Below are 14,311 nucleotides of genomic sequence, written 5' to 3'. Positions count from 1 at the left end.
CACTTTCCTGATTTTCCCACTGCAGTTCCCTCGATGACAGTTTCCCTCAGGGCTATATTCTTCTGTCCCTTGGAAACTGCCCAGAAATGCCTCAACAGCAGCACACCTGTACCCACACATAGCATCAGTGAAGGCACACTGGCTACTACCACAGCCAAATAAGCCTTGGGCATTTTTGTTGCCCAGAAACTTAGGAACATATCTCCCAGGTTGAGCACAAGAAGAGGGGTGGGCCAAGTGCCACAGACAATCTTTTGAAATGTAAAGCTGGAAGAAAGACTCAGCTTTTTCACCATGACAAAACAGGGACTGTTGGCACATGCAACCACCCTTCCAGAGACACCTGGTATTTATCTCCACTATGTTTGTCTCAGCAAAGGGGAGATGTTGGCACAGGCACTAGCTTCAGGGGCTTGCAGCAGTTCTTCTGCTGTACCTCCTTCCCCTGCCTCTCCCTCTGAAGTAGCAGGAGAAATGACAGAGGCACTTGCCCCAAGCGCAGTGCTGTCTGTCTCCCTCTCTGTGGGGGACAGAAAAAATAAGAAAATACAGAGACATGATTCACCACAGCACAAGGACAAGAGGACACAAGGCCACATTCAAATGGGGTAGAGAGAAAGCAGAGTCAAAACAGAAACACAGATCAGGCCCATGCAAACACAGGTATATTGGCCAACACAGCAATGACAAATTCCCTTCTGTCCCTAAACCACAGCCATGTAATTGTGGCTTGACACATCTAAAATGACTGCAGCCCTGGCATTTATCATTTCTAGGAGTCAAGTTCAGCAACACCCAACCCTGAAGTCCTAGCTTAGTTCCTACCTCAGGACCCTGGGTCACAAGAGTCAGGCATTCCCCAAAGGTCTGAGTAACCTCAAAGCTGTCACTTTCCTCCTCCCCATAGAGGAAGGTCCAAGTACACACTTAATGCTACTTCTGTATCTCCAGAGCATGCTGACAAGTCCCATGAAGCAGGATATCCTAGAGCAGACCTCCTCAGCCTGTTCTGACCTCCTTGCAGCCCACGGAAAGGATGCTCTTCCATGGGAAGTTCCCCTTCACCCAGGGAAGAGAGCACATATCGCTTTCTGCAGTCTCCCTATGATCTGGATTCATGTCTCACACCCAGCCAGAGAATCCCTGATGTGACAGCTCAGGGAAAATCAAATGAAGTGCCAATCCTATTTCATTTTTCAGTAAAATAATCCCCATATGGGAGAAAACAGTTTCCCCAGACATCTGCCACACATTCCAGAAAAATGCATTACAGGCATGCCACTAAGTGTGAAATAGATTTTTAAAAGTTAAAAAGCTATTGGATATTTAAAGGATGTGTGACATATCACAATATGCTGGAAATGCATTTTAAAGCAATAACAGCACCTCAAAGATACTGTGGAGGGATGCAATTAATTCTGTGCTTTGAAAAAAAATCCTGGGTTATGGTTCTCTGGAGGAGGAATGTTTTTCTAAAGTACCTATTTTAATAGTTAATTATTGTATTGTAGGGGAAACTCGAGGCTTCAGTGCAAGCTGAACTACATGGTAGAAGGCTGTAAGCAGTTACACTGATAACATTAAATTAATCCTACCCCAAACCATTCTCCCTTCTAACACCCAGTCTCATTTGCTTAGAGCTTCATCTGACTGGCAGCTTGAGCTGAAATTTCCATAGCAGGTATGACTACATTTTTTTTTTAGTGGAAAATGAAGTTGAAATTCAACAGCTACAGAAAAAAAAAAAAAAAAAAGTTTTCTCTGTTCAGAAGCATTCAAGACTTTTTTGACTATCACTTGTTCCTGGATGCTCTGAAACCAAAAATGTGCTTTGAATATGATCATGAGAGACTGTTTTGATACGACTCAATCCAAGAAATTAAGACAGAGTTAAGGATGACGTAGAACCTCAGTTTCTCCCTCACCACACTGCCTTTACAACACAATCTTTTACTGCACTTTCATGTGTATTTTCCACAGGATCTCTGCATCCACAGGGAGGGACAGCAATCAGTGACAACAGTGATGTGATCTTTATTTAGCTAATGGGCTTGACAGAATTTTGCTGACAGCAAGGTGACAGAAATAATCAGGAATGGAAAGCATGAAGGCTCTGGGGAAGGGACATTACTTCACCCCATCAACCCCAAATGGGATGCTCCCATCCCACCCCTCATCACTGCAGCCTGAGCCCTCCAGCCCTGCCAGCCTGACTCCAGTTGGGCTCACTGCCCCAGCCTTTGCCTTCTCAGCCGGCTTCTTCCCATCCAGAACCTCACCTACACCTCCATTAGCCTTGCCCAGCCCACCCAGTCCCCTCTCCAGGTTGCTTACTCATGTATCACTCCCCAGTCCCTCCACTCTGGTAGAGACAGATATCTATCTGGTGGACACACTTTCCACCTCAGCTCCTTGCTGGCTGCCTGACCCTCTGGATTTATTTTCCTCCTGGGCTTTTGGGTCCCCCATTCCACTATCCTTCCCAGGCTTTTTGCCTGGTCCCTGTCTCCCAGACCTCAAATTAAAATTTCATTAAGGGATAAAGAGTGTTACAATGGGAAAAGGTGGGCAGCTTTAGAAAACCATGTTACCACCTCATGTAATAATGAAAACCAAGTCTTCCATTTCTTTGATTCTGTTTGTGTGCATGGCCCCCATATGAACCCCATGACTTCATCTCTTTGCTCAGCAGTATCTCTGAAGGAAAAACATCACTCGGCACCCAGCAAGTAAAAAAACATGTATTATCAGGTCGCCCACATAGAGAAAGACAACGGGGTCCACTGATTAAGAAACTAGGAGGCATGGGATGAACAAAATGCTACAAGGAAACAGTGAGAAGACTACTACCTCTGAAGGTTCTTCCTGTATAAAATAAGGGGGCTACTATCTAGAGCCCCTTCCAGTCAATAAAATCCCATATCCAAGAGGGCTTCTGGTAGGAAGAGAAGAGTAGTTGCCAGCACAGAGGCTGCTAAACAGTGGATCAAGAAGTATGGAGAAGAGAGGACAAACTCCAAAGCTGGGAAGGATCCGACTCCATCAAGGAAATTAATCAGAAAGGAGCCACATGGAAAGAAAACAGCAAGTAAAAAACAGTCCTGAGAGAAAAAAATAACATCTTTCATCAAGAAATATCACTGATGGCCAGTGGCACTGAACATCAGGCAGCACCAAAGGCAATATATTATTACTGTTGTACTTCTATGAGCATGTCTTTTTAAATATAATTTACTTATGACACAAACGCTTTCAAGGCCCAGCCTGAATCTCACATATGGACAAAGCAGAGCCTGCCAGATTCACCCATAAAACTAGGACGCTTACTCAAAGCAAAAATTACATCATGAGTTGGTAAATATGTGAACAAAACCAATGACATAAAACTGTAATACATCACAAAGCATACTTTTCTCAGATATGTTTTAGTTTAATTATTGATAACAATGCTTGTTAACAATGCTTGCTAACTGGCTGGTAAATTATCTGTAGTACATTTTGTAGAAAATAAAGACGTATTCATAGGGGGGCTTATTGCTGCACTAGAGTGCTGAGTTCTTAGCTGAGAAGTAAGATGCAGGATACAGGTAAATGTAACAAGCGTCTTTTGAGGGTGTGTGAACAATTAAGCAAGGCAGATTTGACAAGTATACCTTCACAGTGTCTTAGTGTGCTCCCAAATAATAAGCAGAGACTTCAGATGTCTGACTTGAGAGACTATCAACCTCTGCATGGAAGAAAATACTTCTCCACCTCCAAATATCAAGTTCCCTCCTCTTCCACACTATGAAACAGAACAGCTGCTGTTTGTTGCAAACTGCCTGTTTCAATAGGCAGGTTAATATTTTACCATGTGTTTTCTTTCCATTCCTTACCTTCTTGCCTGTTGAGGCAAATCTCATAGCTAGCATTACAAGCACTGGATACAGCAGCTTTCTCCTGGATGATTTTGTACTGATGTTAGCCCTTTTCATCCGTGACTCTTTAAGAACTGAAATCCCACAAGAGGTACATTCAGTTCACTCTGCCTCTGAAGACATCCAGTTACTTCAAGCTACAAGCAATCTGAAAGCCCTTGTGGTATTTCAGCATTTATGCTACTCTGTGGAGGCAGCGATAAACAAAACCAAGTTATTAAAGTAAAGATGAAACGGCTCTCACAAAGGTTTGGGGGGTCAGGAACAAGGCTGAGACAGCAATGTTCGTTCAACTTTTATAAGAAAGCCTTGAACACCTTGTCTAGCTTCCAAGCTGGGGCACAAAGCCAGGAGAACACAGCCACACAGCTCCCAGCCAGCATGCTGAGATCACATCTGTCTGCCTCTGCCCACAAGAGCTAGCCCTGGTGAGCATGGATTAGCAGAGTGCCAGCTACCTCCCAGAGAGGACCAGGGCCAGCTGCTCCAGCAGCAAGTATCATCCAAGCTGGCCCAGAGGATTTTCACCTACTAGCACCCTGCCCCTTCTCCCAGGGCAGATGCACCCTTTGGACCCTGCCATCCCGAGATCAGCACAGCACTCCCGCACACTGACAGCTCAGGATGGGGATGTCAGGGATGCCACAGGAGGATAGCTGCTGACCTGGGCTGGGAATAAAATAGTCTAGTTGGAGATAGAAGCAGCCTGTGAGGATGAGGAAGCCCAATCCCACCCCATCATGTAGCAATCCCCTCCACAGACAGGGGACACTGTTTTCACAAGTAATCTCCTGCATCTCTACAGAGCCCTGCCCTTTTCCCTCCTCCTAACTAAGCTGACGAGTTATGTCCCCTGCTTAAATCCTACCTTCAGATCTTCCCATTAGCTCCTGACCATTCCCCCCAGGAAGCCTGTTGTCCCTGATACTGGCTAAGAAGGGCACTTTACAGAAAGAGCCAATTCAAGGGCAGCAGCAATCAATGCAGACAGGCTGCTAGCAGTGACACCCGGGAATGACAGTGAGGGAAGAAAAAAATAGGAGAGGGGAAAATGACAGACTACCACAGATGGAAAAAGGAGAGGGGAGAGACAGGGTGGCTAGTCACAGAAGGGCCTGCTAGAGGAGTTGCAGGGACTCAGCAGCTCCGAATCACACTTGAGGGGGAGCAACAGCAGCTTTTACAGACTCAAGCACAGTAGGTGATGATGAGGGGAGACCAGAGGAGAGAAAACTAAAGGACAAAAGGATAAGCAAAGAGTGTGGTTTTGTATCATTAGCGAGGACAGATTTCTCTTTCCTCCTGGATGAACTGCAGTACATAAGTGTAAATGGCACCACTGTCTCAGGGGACACATGGCTACCCACATTACAGCTCTATACATCCCCCATCCCTCTCAAGACACTTGCTCCCCTCCTCTGATCCACACTGATGCAATGGTCAAGGACAAATCTGGAGAAAGGGGAGGCAGGGATGGGCATACTTCAAGCAGGAAGGCCAAGCTAAGTTCTCCATCTCCATCCCCAACAGCTGACCCTGCAGTCAGGGCTGGGCAGATGAAAGCTGTTCCAACCACAGCACTTCACTCAAACTCCCGTCCCCAGACCAACCAACCCATCCAAACACCCTTATGCAGGTCTTCCAGCAGGAGGTTTATGCCACCATCACACTACCTCTTTTACTTGCTTCAGCTGTCCTTGATGGCAGTCAATAAAGATTAAGTGCTCATGCTGATTGTCTCAGATCTATTGGCCACCTTTAATACCGCTGATTACAAGGATTTGTTCAGATGCTAGCCAAGCTCAGCAAGGAGTTGCAGTGTGGTGCTGGAGTAGCTGTTTCCAGCCTAGATAACCTCAACTTACCACTCCCCACCAGGTTGTCTTACCTCTTCATAACCACACTTCATTTCTTCTTTCACAAGTCCAGCTGCACTCTTACCTGCCTTCCTTGCTCATCTCAGCCTCCTTCCCTAGCTGCTGGTCACAACTCTGGTGCCCTCTCCAGCTGGAATAAAAAACATCCCCCTCGACTAGCCTGTCCCCTCTTCCAAAGCTTTTCCTGAGACGATACATATTCATTTCCACAGCATAGCCCAGAGCAGCCTTCCAGGTAGGATAGCATTACCTCCCTGATGGAAGAGCACAACAGATGTGAGGCAGCACAGCACAAACCCACAGCCCTAGGAGCAGCAGCAACCAAGAGCAGGGCAAGACCAGTCCACTGACCGGATCTGTCCCTTTGAACAGCTAGCCCTTCCTGCTGCTGCTCAGCCCTCCTCCCACTGTCCCCACCAGCAACAGGCTGCAATCCCCACTTCAGAGAAGCACACTTCAAACAGGACCTCCTTCACCCCTGCCCCATGGCAGGCAGTGAACACAGGAGAGGCAGAGGCATGGAGATGTGTGAGGAACTCGAGGAAAGGGCTGACCAAGGTGTGCTGGGCCAACCAGAATCAGTGGGCAAAGAGAGCACAGGACAGAAGCAGGTGCAAACTTGAGCCTGGTCCATCTTGTAACAGGCTACAGCCTTCCTACACCTTCATCTTCTAAAGACAGTGTCTCTCTAGGACTAAAAAGATCTTGCCAGCTTAGAGGCTGAGAGCTTAGCAGATTCTTTGCTCCTATTTTCTCCATAGGTCTGAAATGGGCTAAGTTTTTCAGACTTTCCTCTTAACCATCCTGGGACCAGCTACAGGCCATTTGCTGCAGAAGACCTGCAACTGTTAACCATTCCTCACCTGATGCAACTTCTATCACATATTATTACACTCAACACACAGCAAATTCAGCTGGCTGCAGGCCCTTCCCCATGGTTTGGGGTGGGAAGGGTATCAAATCCTCAGATAGCCAGCTGGTCAATTTGTTAGTGGTTAATTGCATTATATAATTCACATTGTTATGACAGAACATGCAATTAGAGGTCTGGTCAGAGTATTTTATGGGTCTTAAACTGAGTGTTTTTATTGCCCTTTCTATTTCTCCAAGAGCCCCCTCTGGCTCCTTCACATGCCCTGCTCCAGTGTTCAAAAAGGCTGAAAAAGGCAAACTGACCATTTTTCAGAGAATAAATGGTTCTCATCTCCAAGGCAAAATATATTCTCGTGAATAAACACAATATGCTCCAAAATGCTTTTCAGCATTTGTTTTGGTTCAGCAACATACTTTGCAGAGGGACGGATAGGTCCCCAGAACATTCCCAGTGTTACCATTCCCACACTGGGCAGAGCACATCGTTCCTCTCTTCCGGCCTGACGCTACCAGGTATTCCCCACACTGACACAAACCACACTGTCTGCACTGGATAACACTGTACGTACTATATGACAAGACCTATCTCCCTAACATATCCTGAAGAGCAACAGCCGGTGCAAATAGGTCTGTTCTCACCAGGTATAGCAGAACAGTGATTTACACCAACAGCTGGTGCAAATAGGTCTGTTCTCACTAGATATAGCAGAACAGTGATCTACACCTGACAAGGATGTGACTATCATCCTCTACTCTCTCCCACCTGCTTCCCCACACCCTCCACATTCATTGACCAGAAATCCAGGGACCACATTGAAATATATCATTAAAAGCTGTTGCAGTAGGAGTCCTAGCAGCACTTTCCTGAAGCATCAGAGCATGCAGCATTAGCAGGTCTTTCATTACTTTTGGCATGTATTGGGGAAACAGGGTAGTAAACATACACAGAGGGAAAAAAATGCCCCTTTCTTATCCTTTCACTATTTTGCAGTTAGCCCTTCCTCCAAGAGTAGGAATCTATCCTTCAGTAACAGGGAATATGCTCAGAGTTTGGCATGAAGATGGTAGGTATTCACTAAGAACTTTTTAAGCCTTCTTTCTGATTTTGTTAGACCCTATGGACATTAAAGCTTCAGACAGCTCTGGTTTTGTTTGTACTGTTGTCCTGCTTTATTTCGAAACCATGGTGCTTGACTTCTCACTATATAAACCTTCAGAGAATAAGCTAAAGGGATGGGAAGCAGTGAGATATCCTATCTCAGTATTTGTGCTTAGATACACAGGGTCAGCTTGCAAGCCAGCCAAATTTAGACCTCGTCCTTTTACATCTGCCTGCTTGCCTGGAACTGTGTACATCTCACATATACACCAAGCAAGCCAGTTTCTTACAGATCACAAGCATGCAAATCCCCTTCAAACATATCCATCCCTTGTGTGCTACTAATGACAATGCATTGAGTTTAAATTCCATTTACACCATGTCTGACTGTGCAAATGATCCCTCTAAATTTCCTATCATAAGCTTGCACATCAAACAACCCACATTAATGACACTCCCTTGTCATTAGTTTTGCAGAGGCAGCTTCTTTCCTAACTACTTGTGCAGGTCCTGAGCACTATCATGCTCCCCGTGCCACCTGCCTCTGTCGACCAACCACAATCATGAAACAGGGTTTCTATCCCAGGAAAGAAGCTGGAATTTACAGAACTAATTTTCAGACTGCATCATTTTCAAAACTAAACCTGCTCCCTGACTTTCCCTTTGCCTCCCTCCATAGTATATGGGGAGCCAAACAGCACAGAAATCCTAAAGGCAGCCCAGGATGCTAGCCAGCAATCCCCACAGCCCGCTATCCAGAAACTCCCTCTTTAGTAAAGAAGACAAAATAGGTACTTGCAGAGAGTGACTTTGCTCTCTAAAGGGAGGGGTTAAGTTAAGCATGCTGAATTTCCTGATACAGACGGCAGTCTGTCAAATATCTATGGAGAGAGCCTAAATGCCTGAATTTCGGATAGGTAGAATTTGATGGAGTGAAGTCCAGCCAGATTTCCAACAGGAGAATTAACAGGAAAATTAAGGGTCATTTCACAAGCATAGGAGATGTCTGCTTTAAAGCACCATTGTTAACACAAAAGGGGAGGAGAATATTTGAGGATAGATTGGTCCTGGGGAAATGGCCGTGTTGGCCCAATGCATGCATTGCCTTCAAATATTAATCAAGTTTATGGACTGTTGGCTTATTAGAAGTCACCCTTATTTTCTAATAGCAAACTTCATTCCACCAGCAGGGAGCTTGGCAGAGTGGCAGAAGACCTAGCAGAATCAAAAGCTGTCTTGCACCCTTTTAAAGCTTGAAAAGCATTCAGCACATGCCCAGACAAACACCAATGCTATCAACACCGCATGTCCCCTGGAGAGCTCTGGATCGGCTCAGTTTCCCATACGACAGGAGCAACTGTAAAGATGATTTAGCATGTTGTGGAGGGCAGAGAGGTTTATACAACCTCTTACAGAAAAAAATCACCTTGTACTTGTTGGATCTTGGGTATACAGATCTATCTGTTGTCTGGAAGAAGGTCTACAGAGCTGTGTGATCAACAGAAATCAATCCATTCTTAAAGGCACAGCAGCAACATTTGCCTGATTACCTAGAATAATACAAAGCTATCACAGGTCCTCAAACAAGTGACAGACTCTTCACTTGTCTTCCAAGCTAGATTTGCAAAGAGGGACAGGAGAGATCTCTCTTTAAAATTGAGAAGCAGGAATAATATATGCATTTTAGTAATTTCTAGGTATGCACATAAAAGCTGATATTGCTGACCCCAGGAGTGGAAAGCCATGATCCCTATGTCCTCAAGAATGATCAATGCTAACTTAAAATTCATAAGCAACTCAATTTTTTATATATCATTATACCTTATGGTCATATTTCCAAGCTTTTCTCTACCTACTAGAGAGACAGGAACCTTTCTTTTTTTATTATTTTTATATGCATACACACATAAATAAATGTATACATCTAAAAAGAAAAGTAAACCTCGGAGGATTACAGGAGCTCAGGCCTTAAGACATATCAACTATTACAGGACTTGCAATAAATTTGCAGCTGGTGTTTGCTTATTAATTAACTACATCCAAATGTTATGAAGACTGCATCCAGGGTTTAACAGTACACAAAGCAACAGCTTAAGACAGAAACAAGTACAACATACTACAGAATCTGCACCTAAAATCTCACTTGCACAAAAATTGCCCAAACTGGTATTTGACCAGGGTGTAATATATAAGACACCTATTCACCCAAAGCTTATTAATGAGCAAAACATTTGTTGGCCCCTCAGCCACATATGTTGGCTGAAAAGTGGTGGCTTTGGCAGCACAGGGTCTCCCCACATCATGGCGTTGCCTGCTTAATGTCACCAAGAGAAGTATCAACTACCAGTCCACACACACATCACTTACTTTGTTCCCATAGGGCAGTGCCAGCCTGAAACACCACTATTGCCATCAACAGCCATCCTATACTCAGTTGACTCTTATATAAGTGATATCTGTGGCACAAGGCAGGGAGGAAGTGGGGAATAAATCTGTAGGTTTTTTCAGTTCTCCATCAATATTCTCAACGCCAGTCCTGTTTCCTTGAGCACCAAGCACATAGGCCAAGCCAATACAGATGTCAGTACAAGTTACAGGAAAGGTACCCCCAGAAGTGTGATAGGACTTTTAAGGACAGGTACAAAGCCCCTACCTTGGGGGATCTTTAAATCTAATGAGATACAAGGCAGCTCCCTCAGTACACACAAGTAGTCTTACTAGTTTCAAGAAGCCACCCTGCTCTATACCATATAAAACAGCTCCCAGTACTAAAAATTGTGTCTATAACCTTTAGCACAACTGGATCTGACCCACTACTCCTACACCATTGAAGTCAACTGGAAACGCAACACTGCCTGAGAGCAAAACAGAAGACAAATAGCCAATACACTTCACAAATGAGGGAAGGGGGCTGGTATATAACAAAAAGCAAGGAAATGACAGAGTGGTCAACTGCAGAGCCTATCTTATTACTGCTAGAGCTTTAGCATTGATTTTTTTTTTTTTTTTTAATGGCATGCTTCACTCTTGCTCTTATGTCAATATTATAGATATGACAGCAAAGGGAGGTCTGGGCCTCCTGGAAAGAGTTTCTTTTAAAGAAAGGCTCAAAGGACAAACCAAATCTATTGCATTTGACCCTAGAGACAGATAAAATATAAAGTCTTTATGGAACCCCAAGGAGTCAAACAGCAATGCAGACATCCAGGCATCTCTCTCAATCTTCTCATAATTTGCAAAGTGCATCAGGATCCATTTGTAAGGCACCATGTGGCATGGCCTTTATTTAGTCCCAAACACTTTATAAATTTATAAGATGAATGCTACACAGTTGTTTTGGAAACATGTTTTCACACTTTTCACCCTATTTCCCCTCTGAGCTTGACTTGAAATCCTATTTGGCATGGAGTTTAGGTTTCTTAAAAGGAAAAAATCTTACAGCCTCTTTCATAACCGTATCTAAAATATTGACTGTGTTAACATTGTAGCTGCAACAGCTCCATGGTCTGCAACTCAGAGCAGCTAGCCTTCTCCCTGTTCATCAAAACAGAAATCAACCTAAACAGTTTGGCTGGTTACTCATGTGCTGCATCACGCCGGACTTCCTTCTGACAGGCGCACTTAGCAGGATCTGAGCCAGGCTCCAGGTTGCATTGCATTGCATACCCAGCTGATTACACAGCAGTTACCTGTATCTAACAAGGTTAATCAGGATTTTAAAAAATCCCAAAACTGCTCACCAAATAACTAGTATAATTCAAGCATTCATTCAGGCTCTATGTAAAGCCACCCTAGAAATGCATAACTACCTAACTTCAAAGCATCAGGCTCCTTTTCATTGCACAGCACAATGGCAAAAACCAAAAAGCACAGTAAATACTCCCTTTTGGGGACAAACACCCCAAGTTTCACATGGAGCATAGTCCCTATCTTAAAAGGGAATTAGGGTCTAAAGTTTTTGCAATAACAGCAGTACATATTTATACACCAATATGCATCCAAAAGTGATTTTAAAACAGGGATATAAGTGGTTCTTTTGCCTCTCACTGCACTGCAGCAAAGGAATATGGTAGTTGTTTAATAGCACATAAAAAAATTGCAGGACTGCTCATGGAAGGAAAATAATCTTCAGGGGAGGGGGATTTAAGTAGGTAGAATGCAATTACTAAACTGAAATTTGGTGGTTAATGACCTTGTGCTTACGAAAATTGCTACATAGTCCTCAATAACCAGAGCTTCCATTTTAAGTCTCATTGACAGTACTTCCACAATAGTGATCATGAAGCTCTGGCCTAGTAGAAAGTCAATGAGAAGATTAACAGGCTTTTATTTAATGACCCATCTTTTTTGCTGAATCTTCAGGATAACCCAGGTGTTGCCCTGTGACAGTGACTCAGCCTGCCCCTGCTTGGCACAAGTACATTGGAGACCCAATAGCCCAATAGAACAGGGATGAAAAACTTTAGACAGGAATAAAGTAGGCAGGCATATAAATTCTTAGAAGACACAATTTGTCTTGCATAGAAGCATCCCTTACAAAGGGGCTTATTCCCAGCCAGGGGTGAGACCATAGTGAGTGATATGCTGCCAGGCCATGGAACTGTACCGTTTCTATGGTGCTATTAAAAAAAAGTGTGATGCCAAGAACATATGATTACCTGCAAAAAACCTGCACGGTGCAGAAAACATCCCTCATTTGAAAAAAAAAAATAAAATATGGAAACTACTTACAACATAATCTGTTCAAAATGAGGACCACAAGGGGTAGAGGGGAATCAAAAGAAGAGTTGAATCCTTTCCACTCAGTCTCTACTTTTCAAGTAATCTCCTAACTTCACACAGTTCAGCTGAAATCACAGGTCTGAAACAACCCTTTCAAAAGGTTTCCAGCAGCCTCACCATAGCCCTTGACACTCTGGTGTCACATGTAGCCAGGTGTAATGTCATTGCTGATGTGGAAGTCCCGGACACAACTTGTCACCAACAGGTGGCTGAATGAGGCTTTTTCCTTCTTTCTATAACTTCTACTATGAAAAAGCCCTTTTCAGAGCCAAGTAGCATACCTGTCTGAGGGTTAAAACAAAAGTAATATTTAAACACTGAAAGGGACATACAGTACCCAACTCCTTGAATAACACAGCTCTAACACCTTAAAGCAAACTCCTTGTTATATATCACATTGGAGGGAATGTTTTAACTGATTTTTTTAGCGAGAAATAGGGACAGGCTCTTCTCTTCTTCCCCCACAACTTCATTCTCCCATTCAAGAGCAAATCTTCATTCCAAACCCAGGCTATTACTCTTCGCTCAGTTCCTGAATCCAGCCTTTTCAATGAGGCACAAATCTCTCATGATTTACTCTGAGCCTACCGCATGCTGGGACAAGATTCCCAAGACATAATAACTAATACAGACACATAGTGATTGAAAAACAATGCATAATTCAATACAAAGTTTTAAAACTTTAAGGAGCAGCCAGTAGAAAGGAAAGCAGAAAACCTAAACCTCCAACAGGTTCTCAGTCATAACCTGGGCTTGAGACTGTAACACCTTTTTAAGGGCTTCTGAACTTTAAGACAAGAGCTCAGAACTGAAACCCAAACCTTTTCCTACATTTGAAATTGAAACAAGTCTCCAGATTCATAAGCCATCTAAGGTCATCTGTTATTGCTGACAGCACCTCAAGACTTTAACTGAGGTTTGGCACTTGAAACTGAAAAGGCTCTAAGAAACATTTTGTGAGTCTATGCTGTGTGCCCAGACACTCAGATACAATCTAGAAGCCAAAGCATCAAAACCATAACAAGCATCCTTATAGACAATACCCACCTAACTGGGAACTAAGAAACTTCCAGGTAGGAAGTGCCATCACTTGAGATTTCTAGCCAGGAAAAGGTTCAAGTAAAACTTCAGACCAACCTCTCCAATGATTCAGCTTCTTCTCCACTTCCTCCCAGTCATGAAGGGTCCCACAGACCAAAGAACAAGAAGCGCCCTCCACCTGTTTTTGTATATTGCATCAGACTCAAGAGCCATGGAGGCCATTGCTTCCTAGCAGCCTCAGTGCTAATGAGTTATGCAGGTGGTCATCATTTGCACTGGTGGGTTGCAGGGGTCTCTTTGCAATCCAGGCACTGAGCATGAATGGTGACACGTGTGTGTCTGCTGACCTCCCATGCGAAGGAAGGACATGCTCGTGTGCCAGAGACCTCTCCCAGGGCATATGGGGCTCAGCATCAAACTCTGAACAGTTTCTCCCGTTCATTCCTGGCCAGAGATCATGGCAAGACATTGGCAGGACAGTGATATGTGCTAGATGAAAAGGTAAGGTATCCTTGCAATTGAGGTCCAGGAGCGGTGGTTCCTTCACCAAGGACAAGATGAGCTCTCACTAAAGCCTGTATGCTCAGAGGGAGAAGACACCTCTGCCATTTGTGGAGCCTGCCAACAAGTTCATAGGCTAGCAACTCCTGCTCTGCCCCAGGGCAGAGGTGAAAAGGGATCTGGGAAGGGGAAGGCCTTTCTAAAATATCTCTCCTCACTCC

General features: G+C 44.2%; 1 protein-coding gene across 1 annotated transcript in view; it reads right to left on the bottom strand.

Moving 5' to 3' along the window:
• The window catches only part of CACNA1I (calcium voltage-gated channel subunit alpha1 I), a 184,123-nt gene that overhangs the window by 156,508 nt on the left and 13,304 nt on the right, over positions 1 to 14,311 (bottom strand). The window lies entirely within an intron of this gene.

Source organism: Athene noctua, chromosome 3 (genome assembly GCF_965140245.1).
Source record: "Athene noctua chromosome 3, bAthNoc1.hap1.1, whole genome shotgun sequence".
Taxonomy (NCBI): Eukaryota; Metazoa; Chordata; class Aves; order Strigiformes; family Strigidae; genus Athene; species Athene noctua.
Note: the sequence above shows the minus strand (reverse complement) of the source record. Positions and strands in the feature narration are given on the sequence as shown.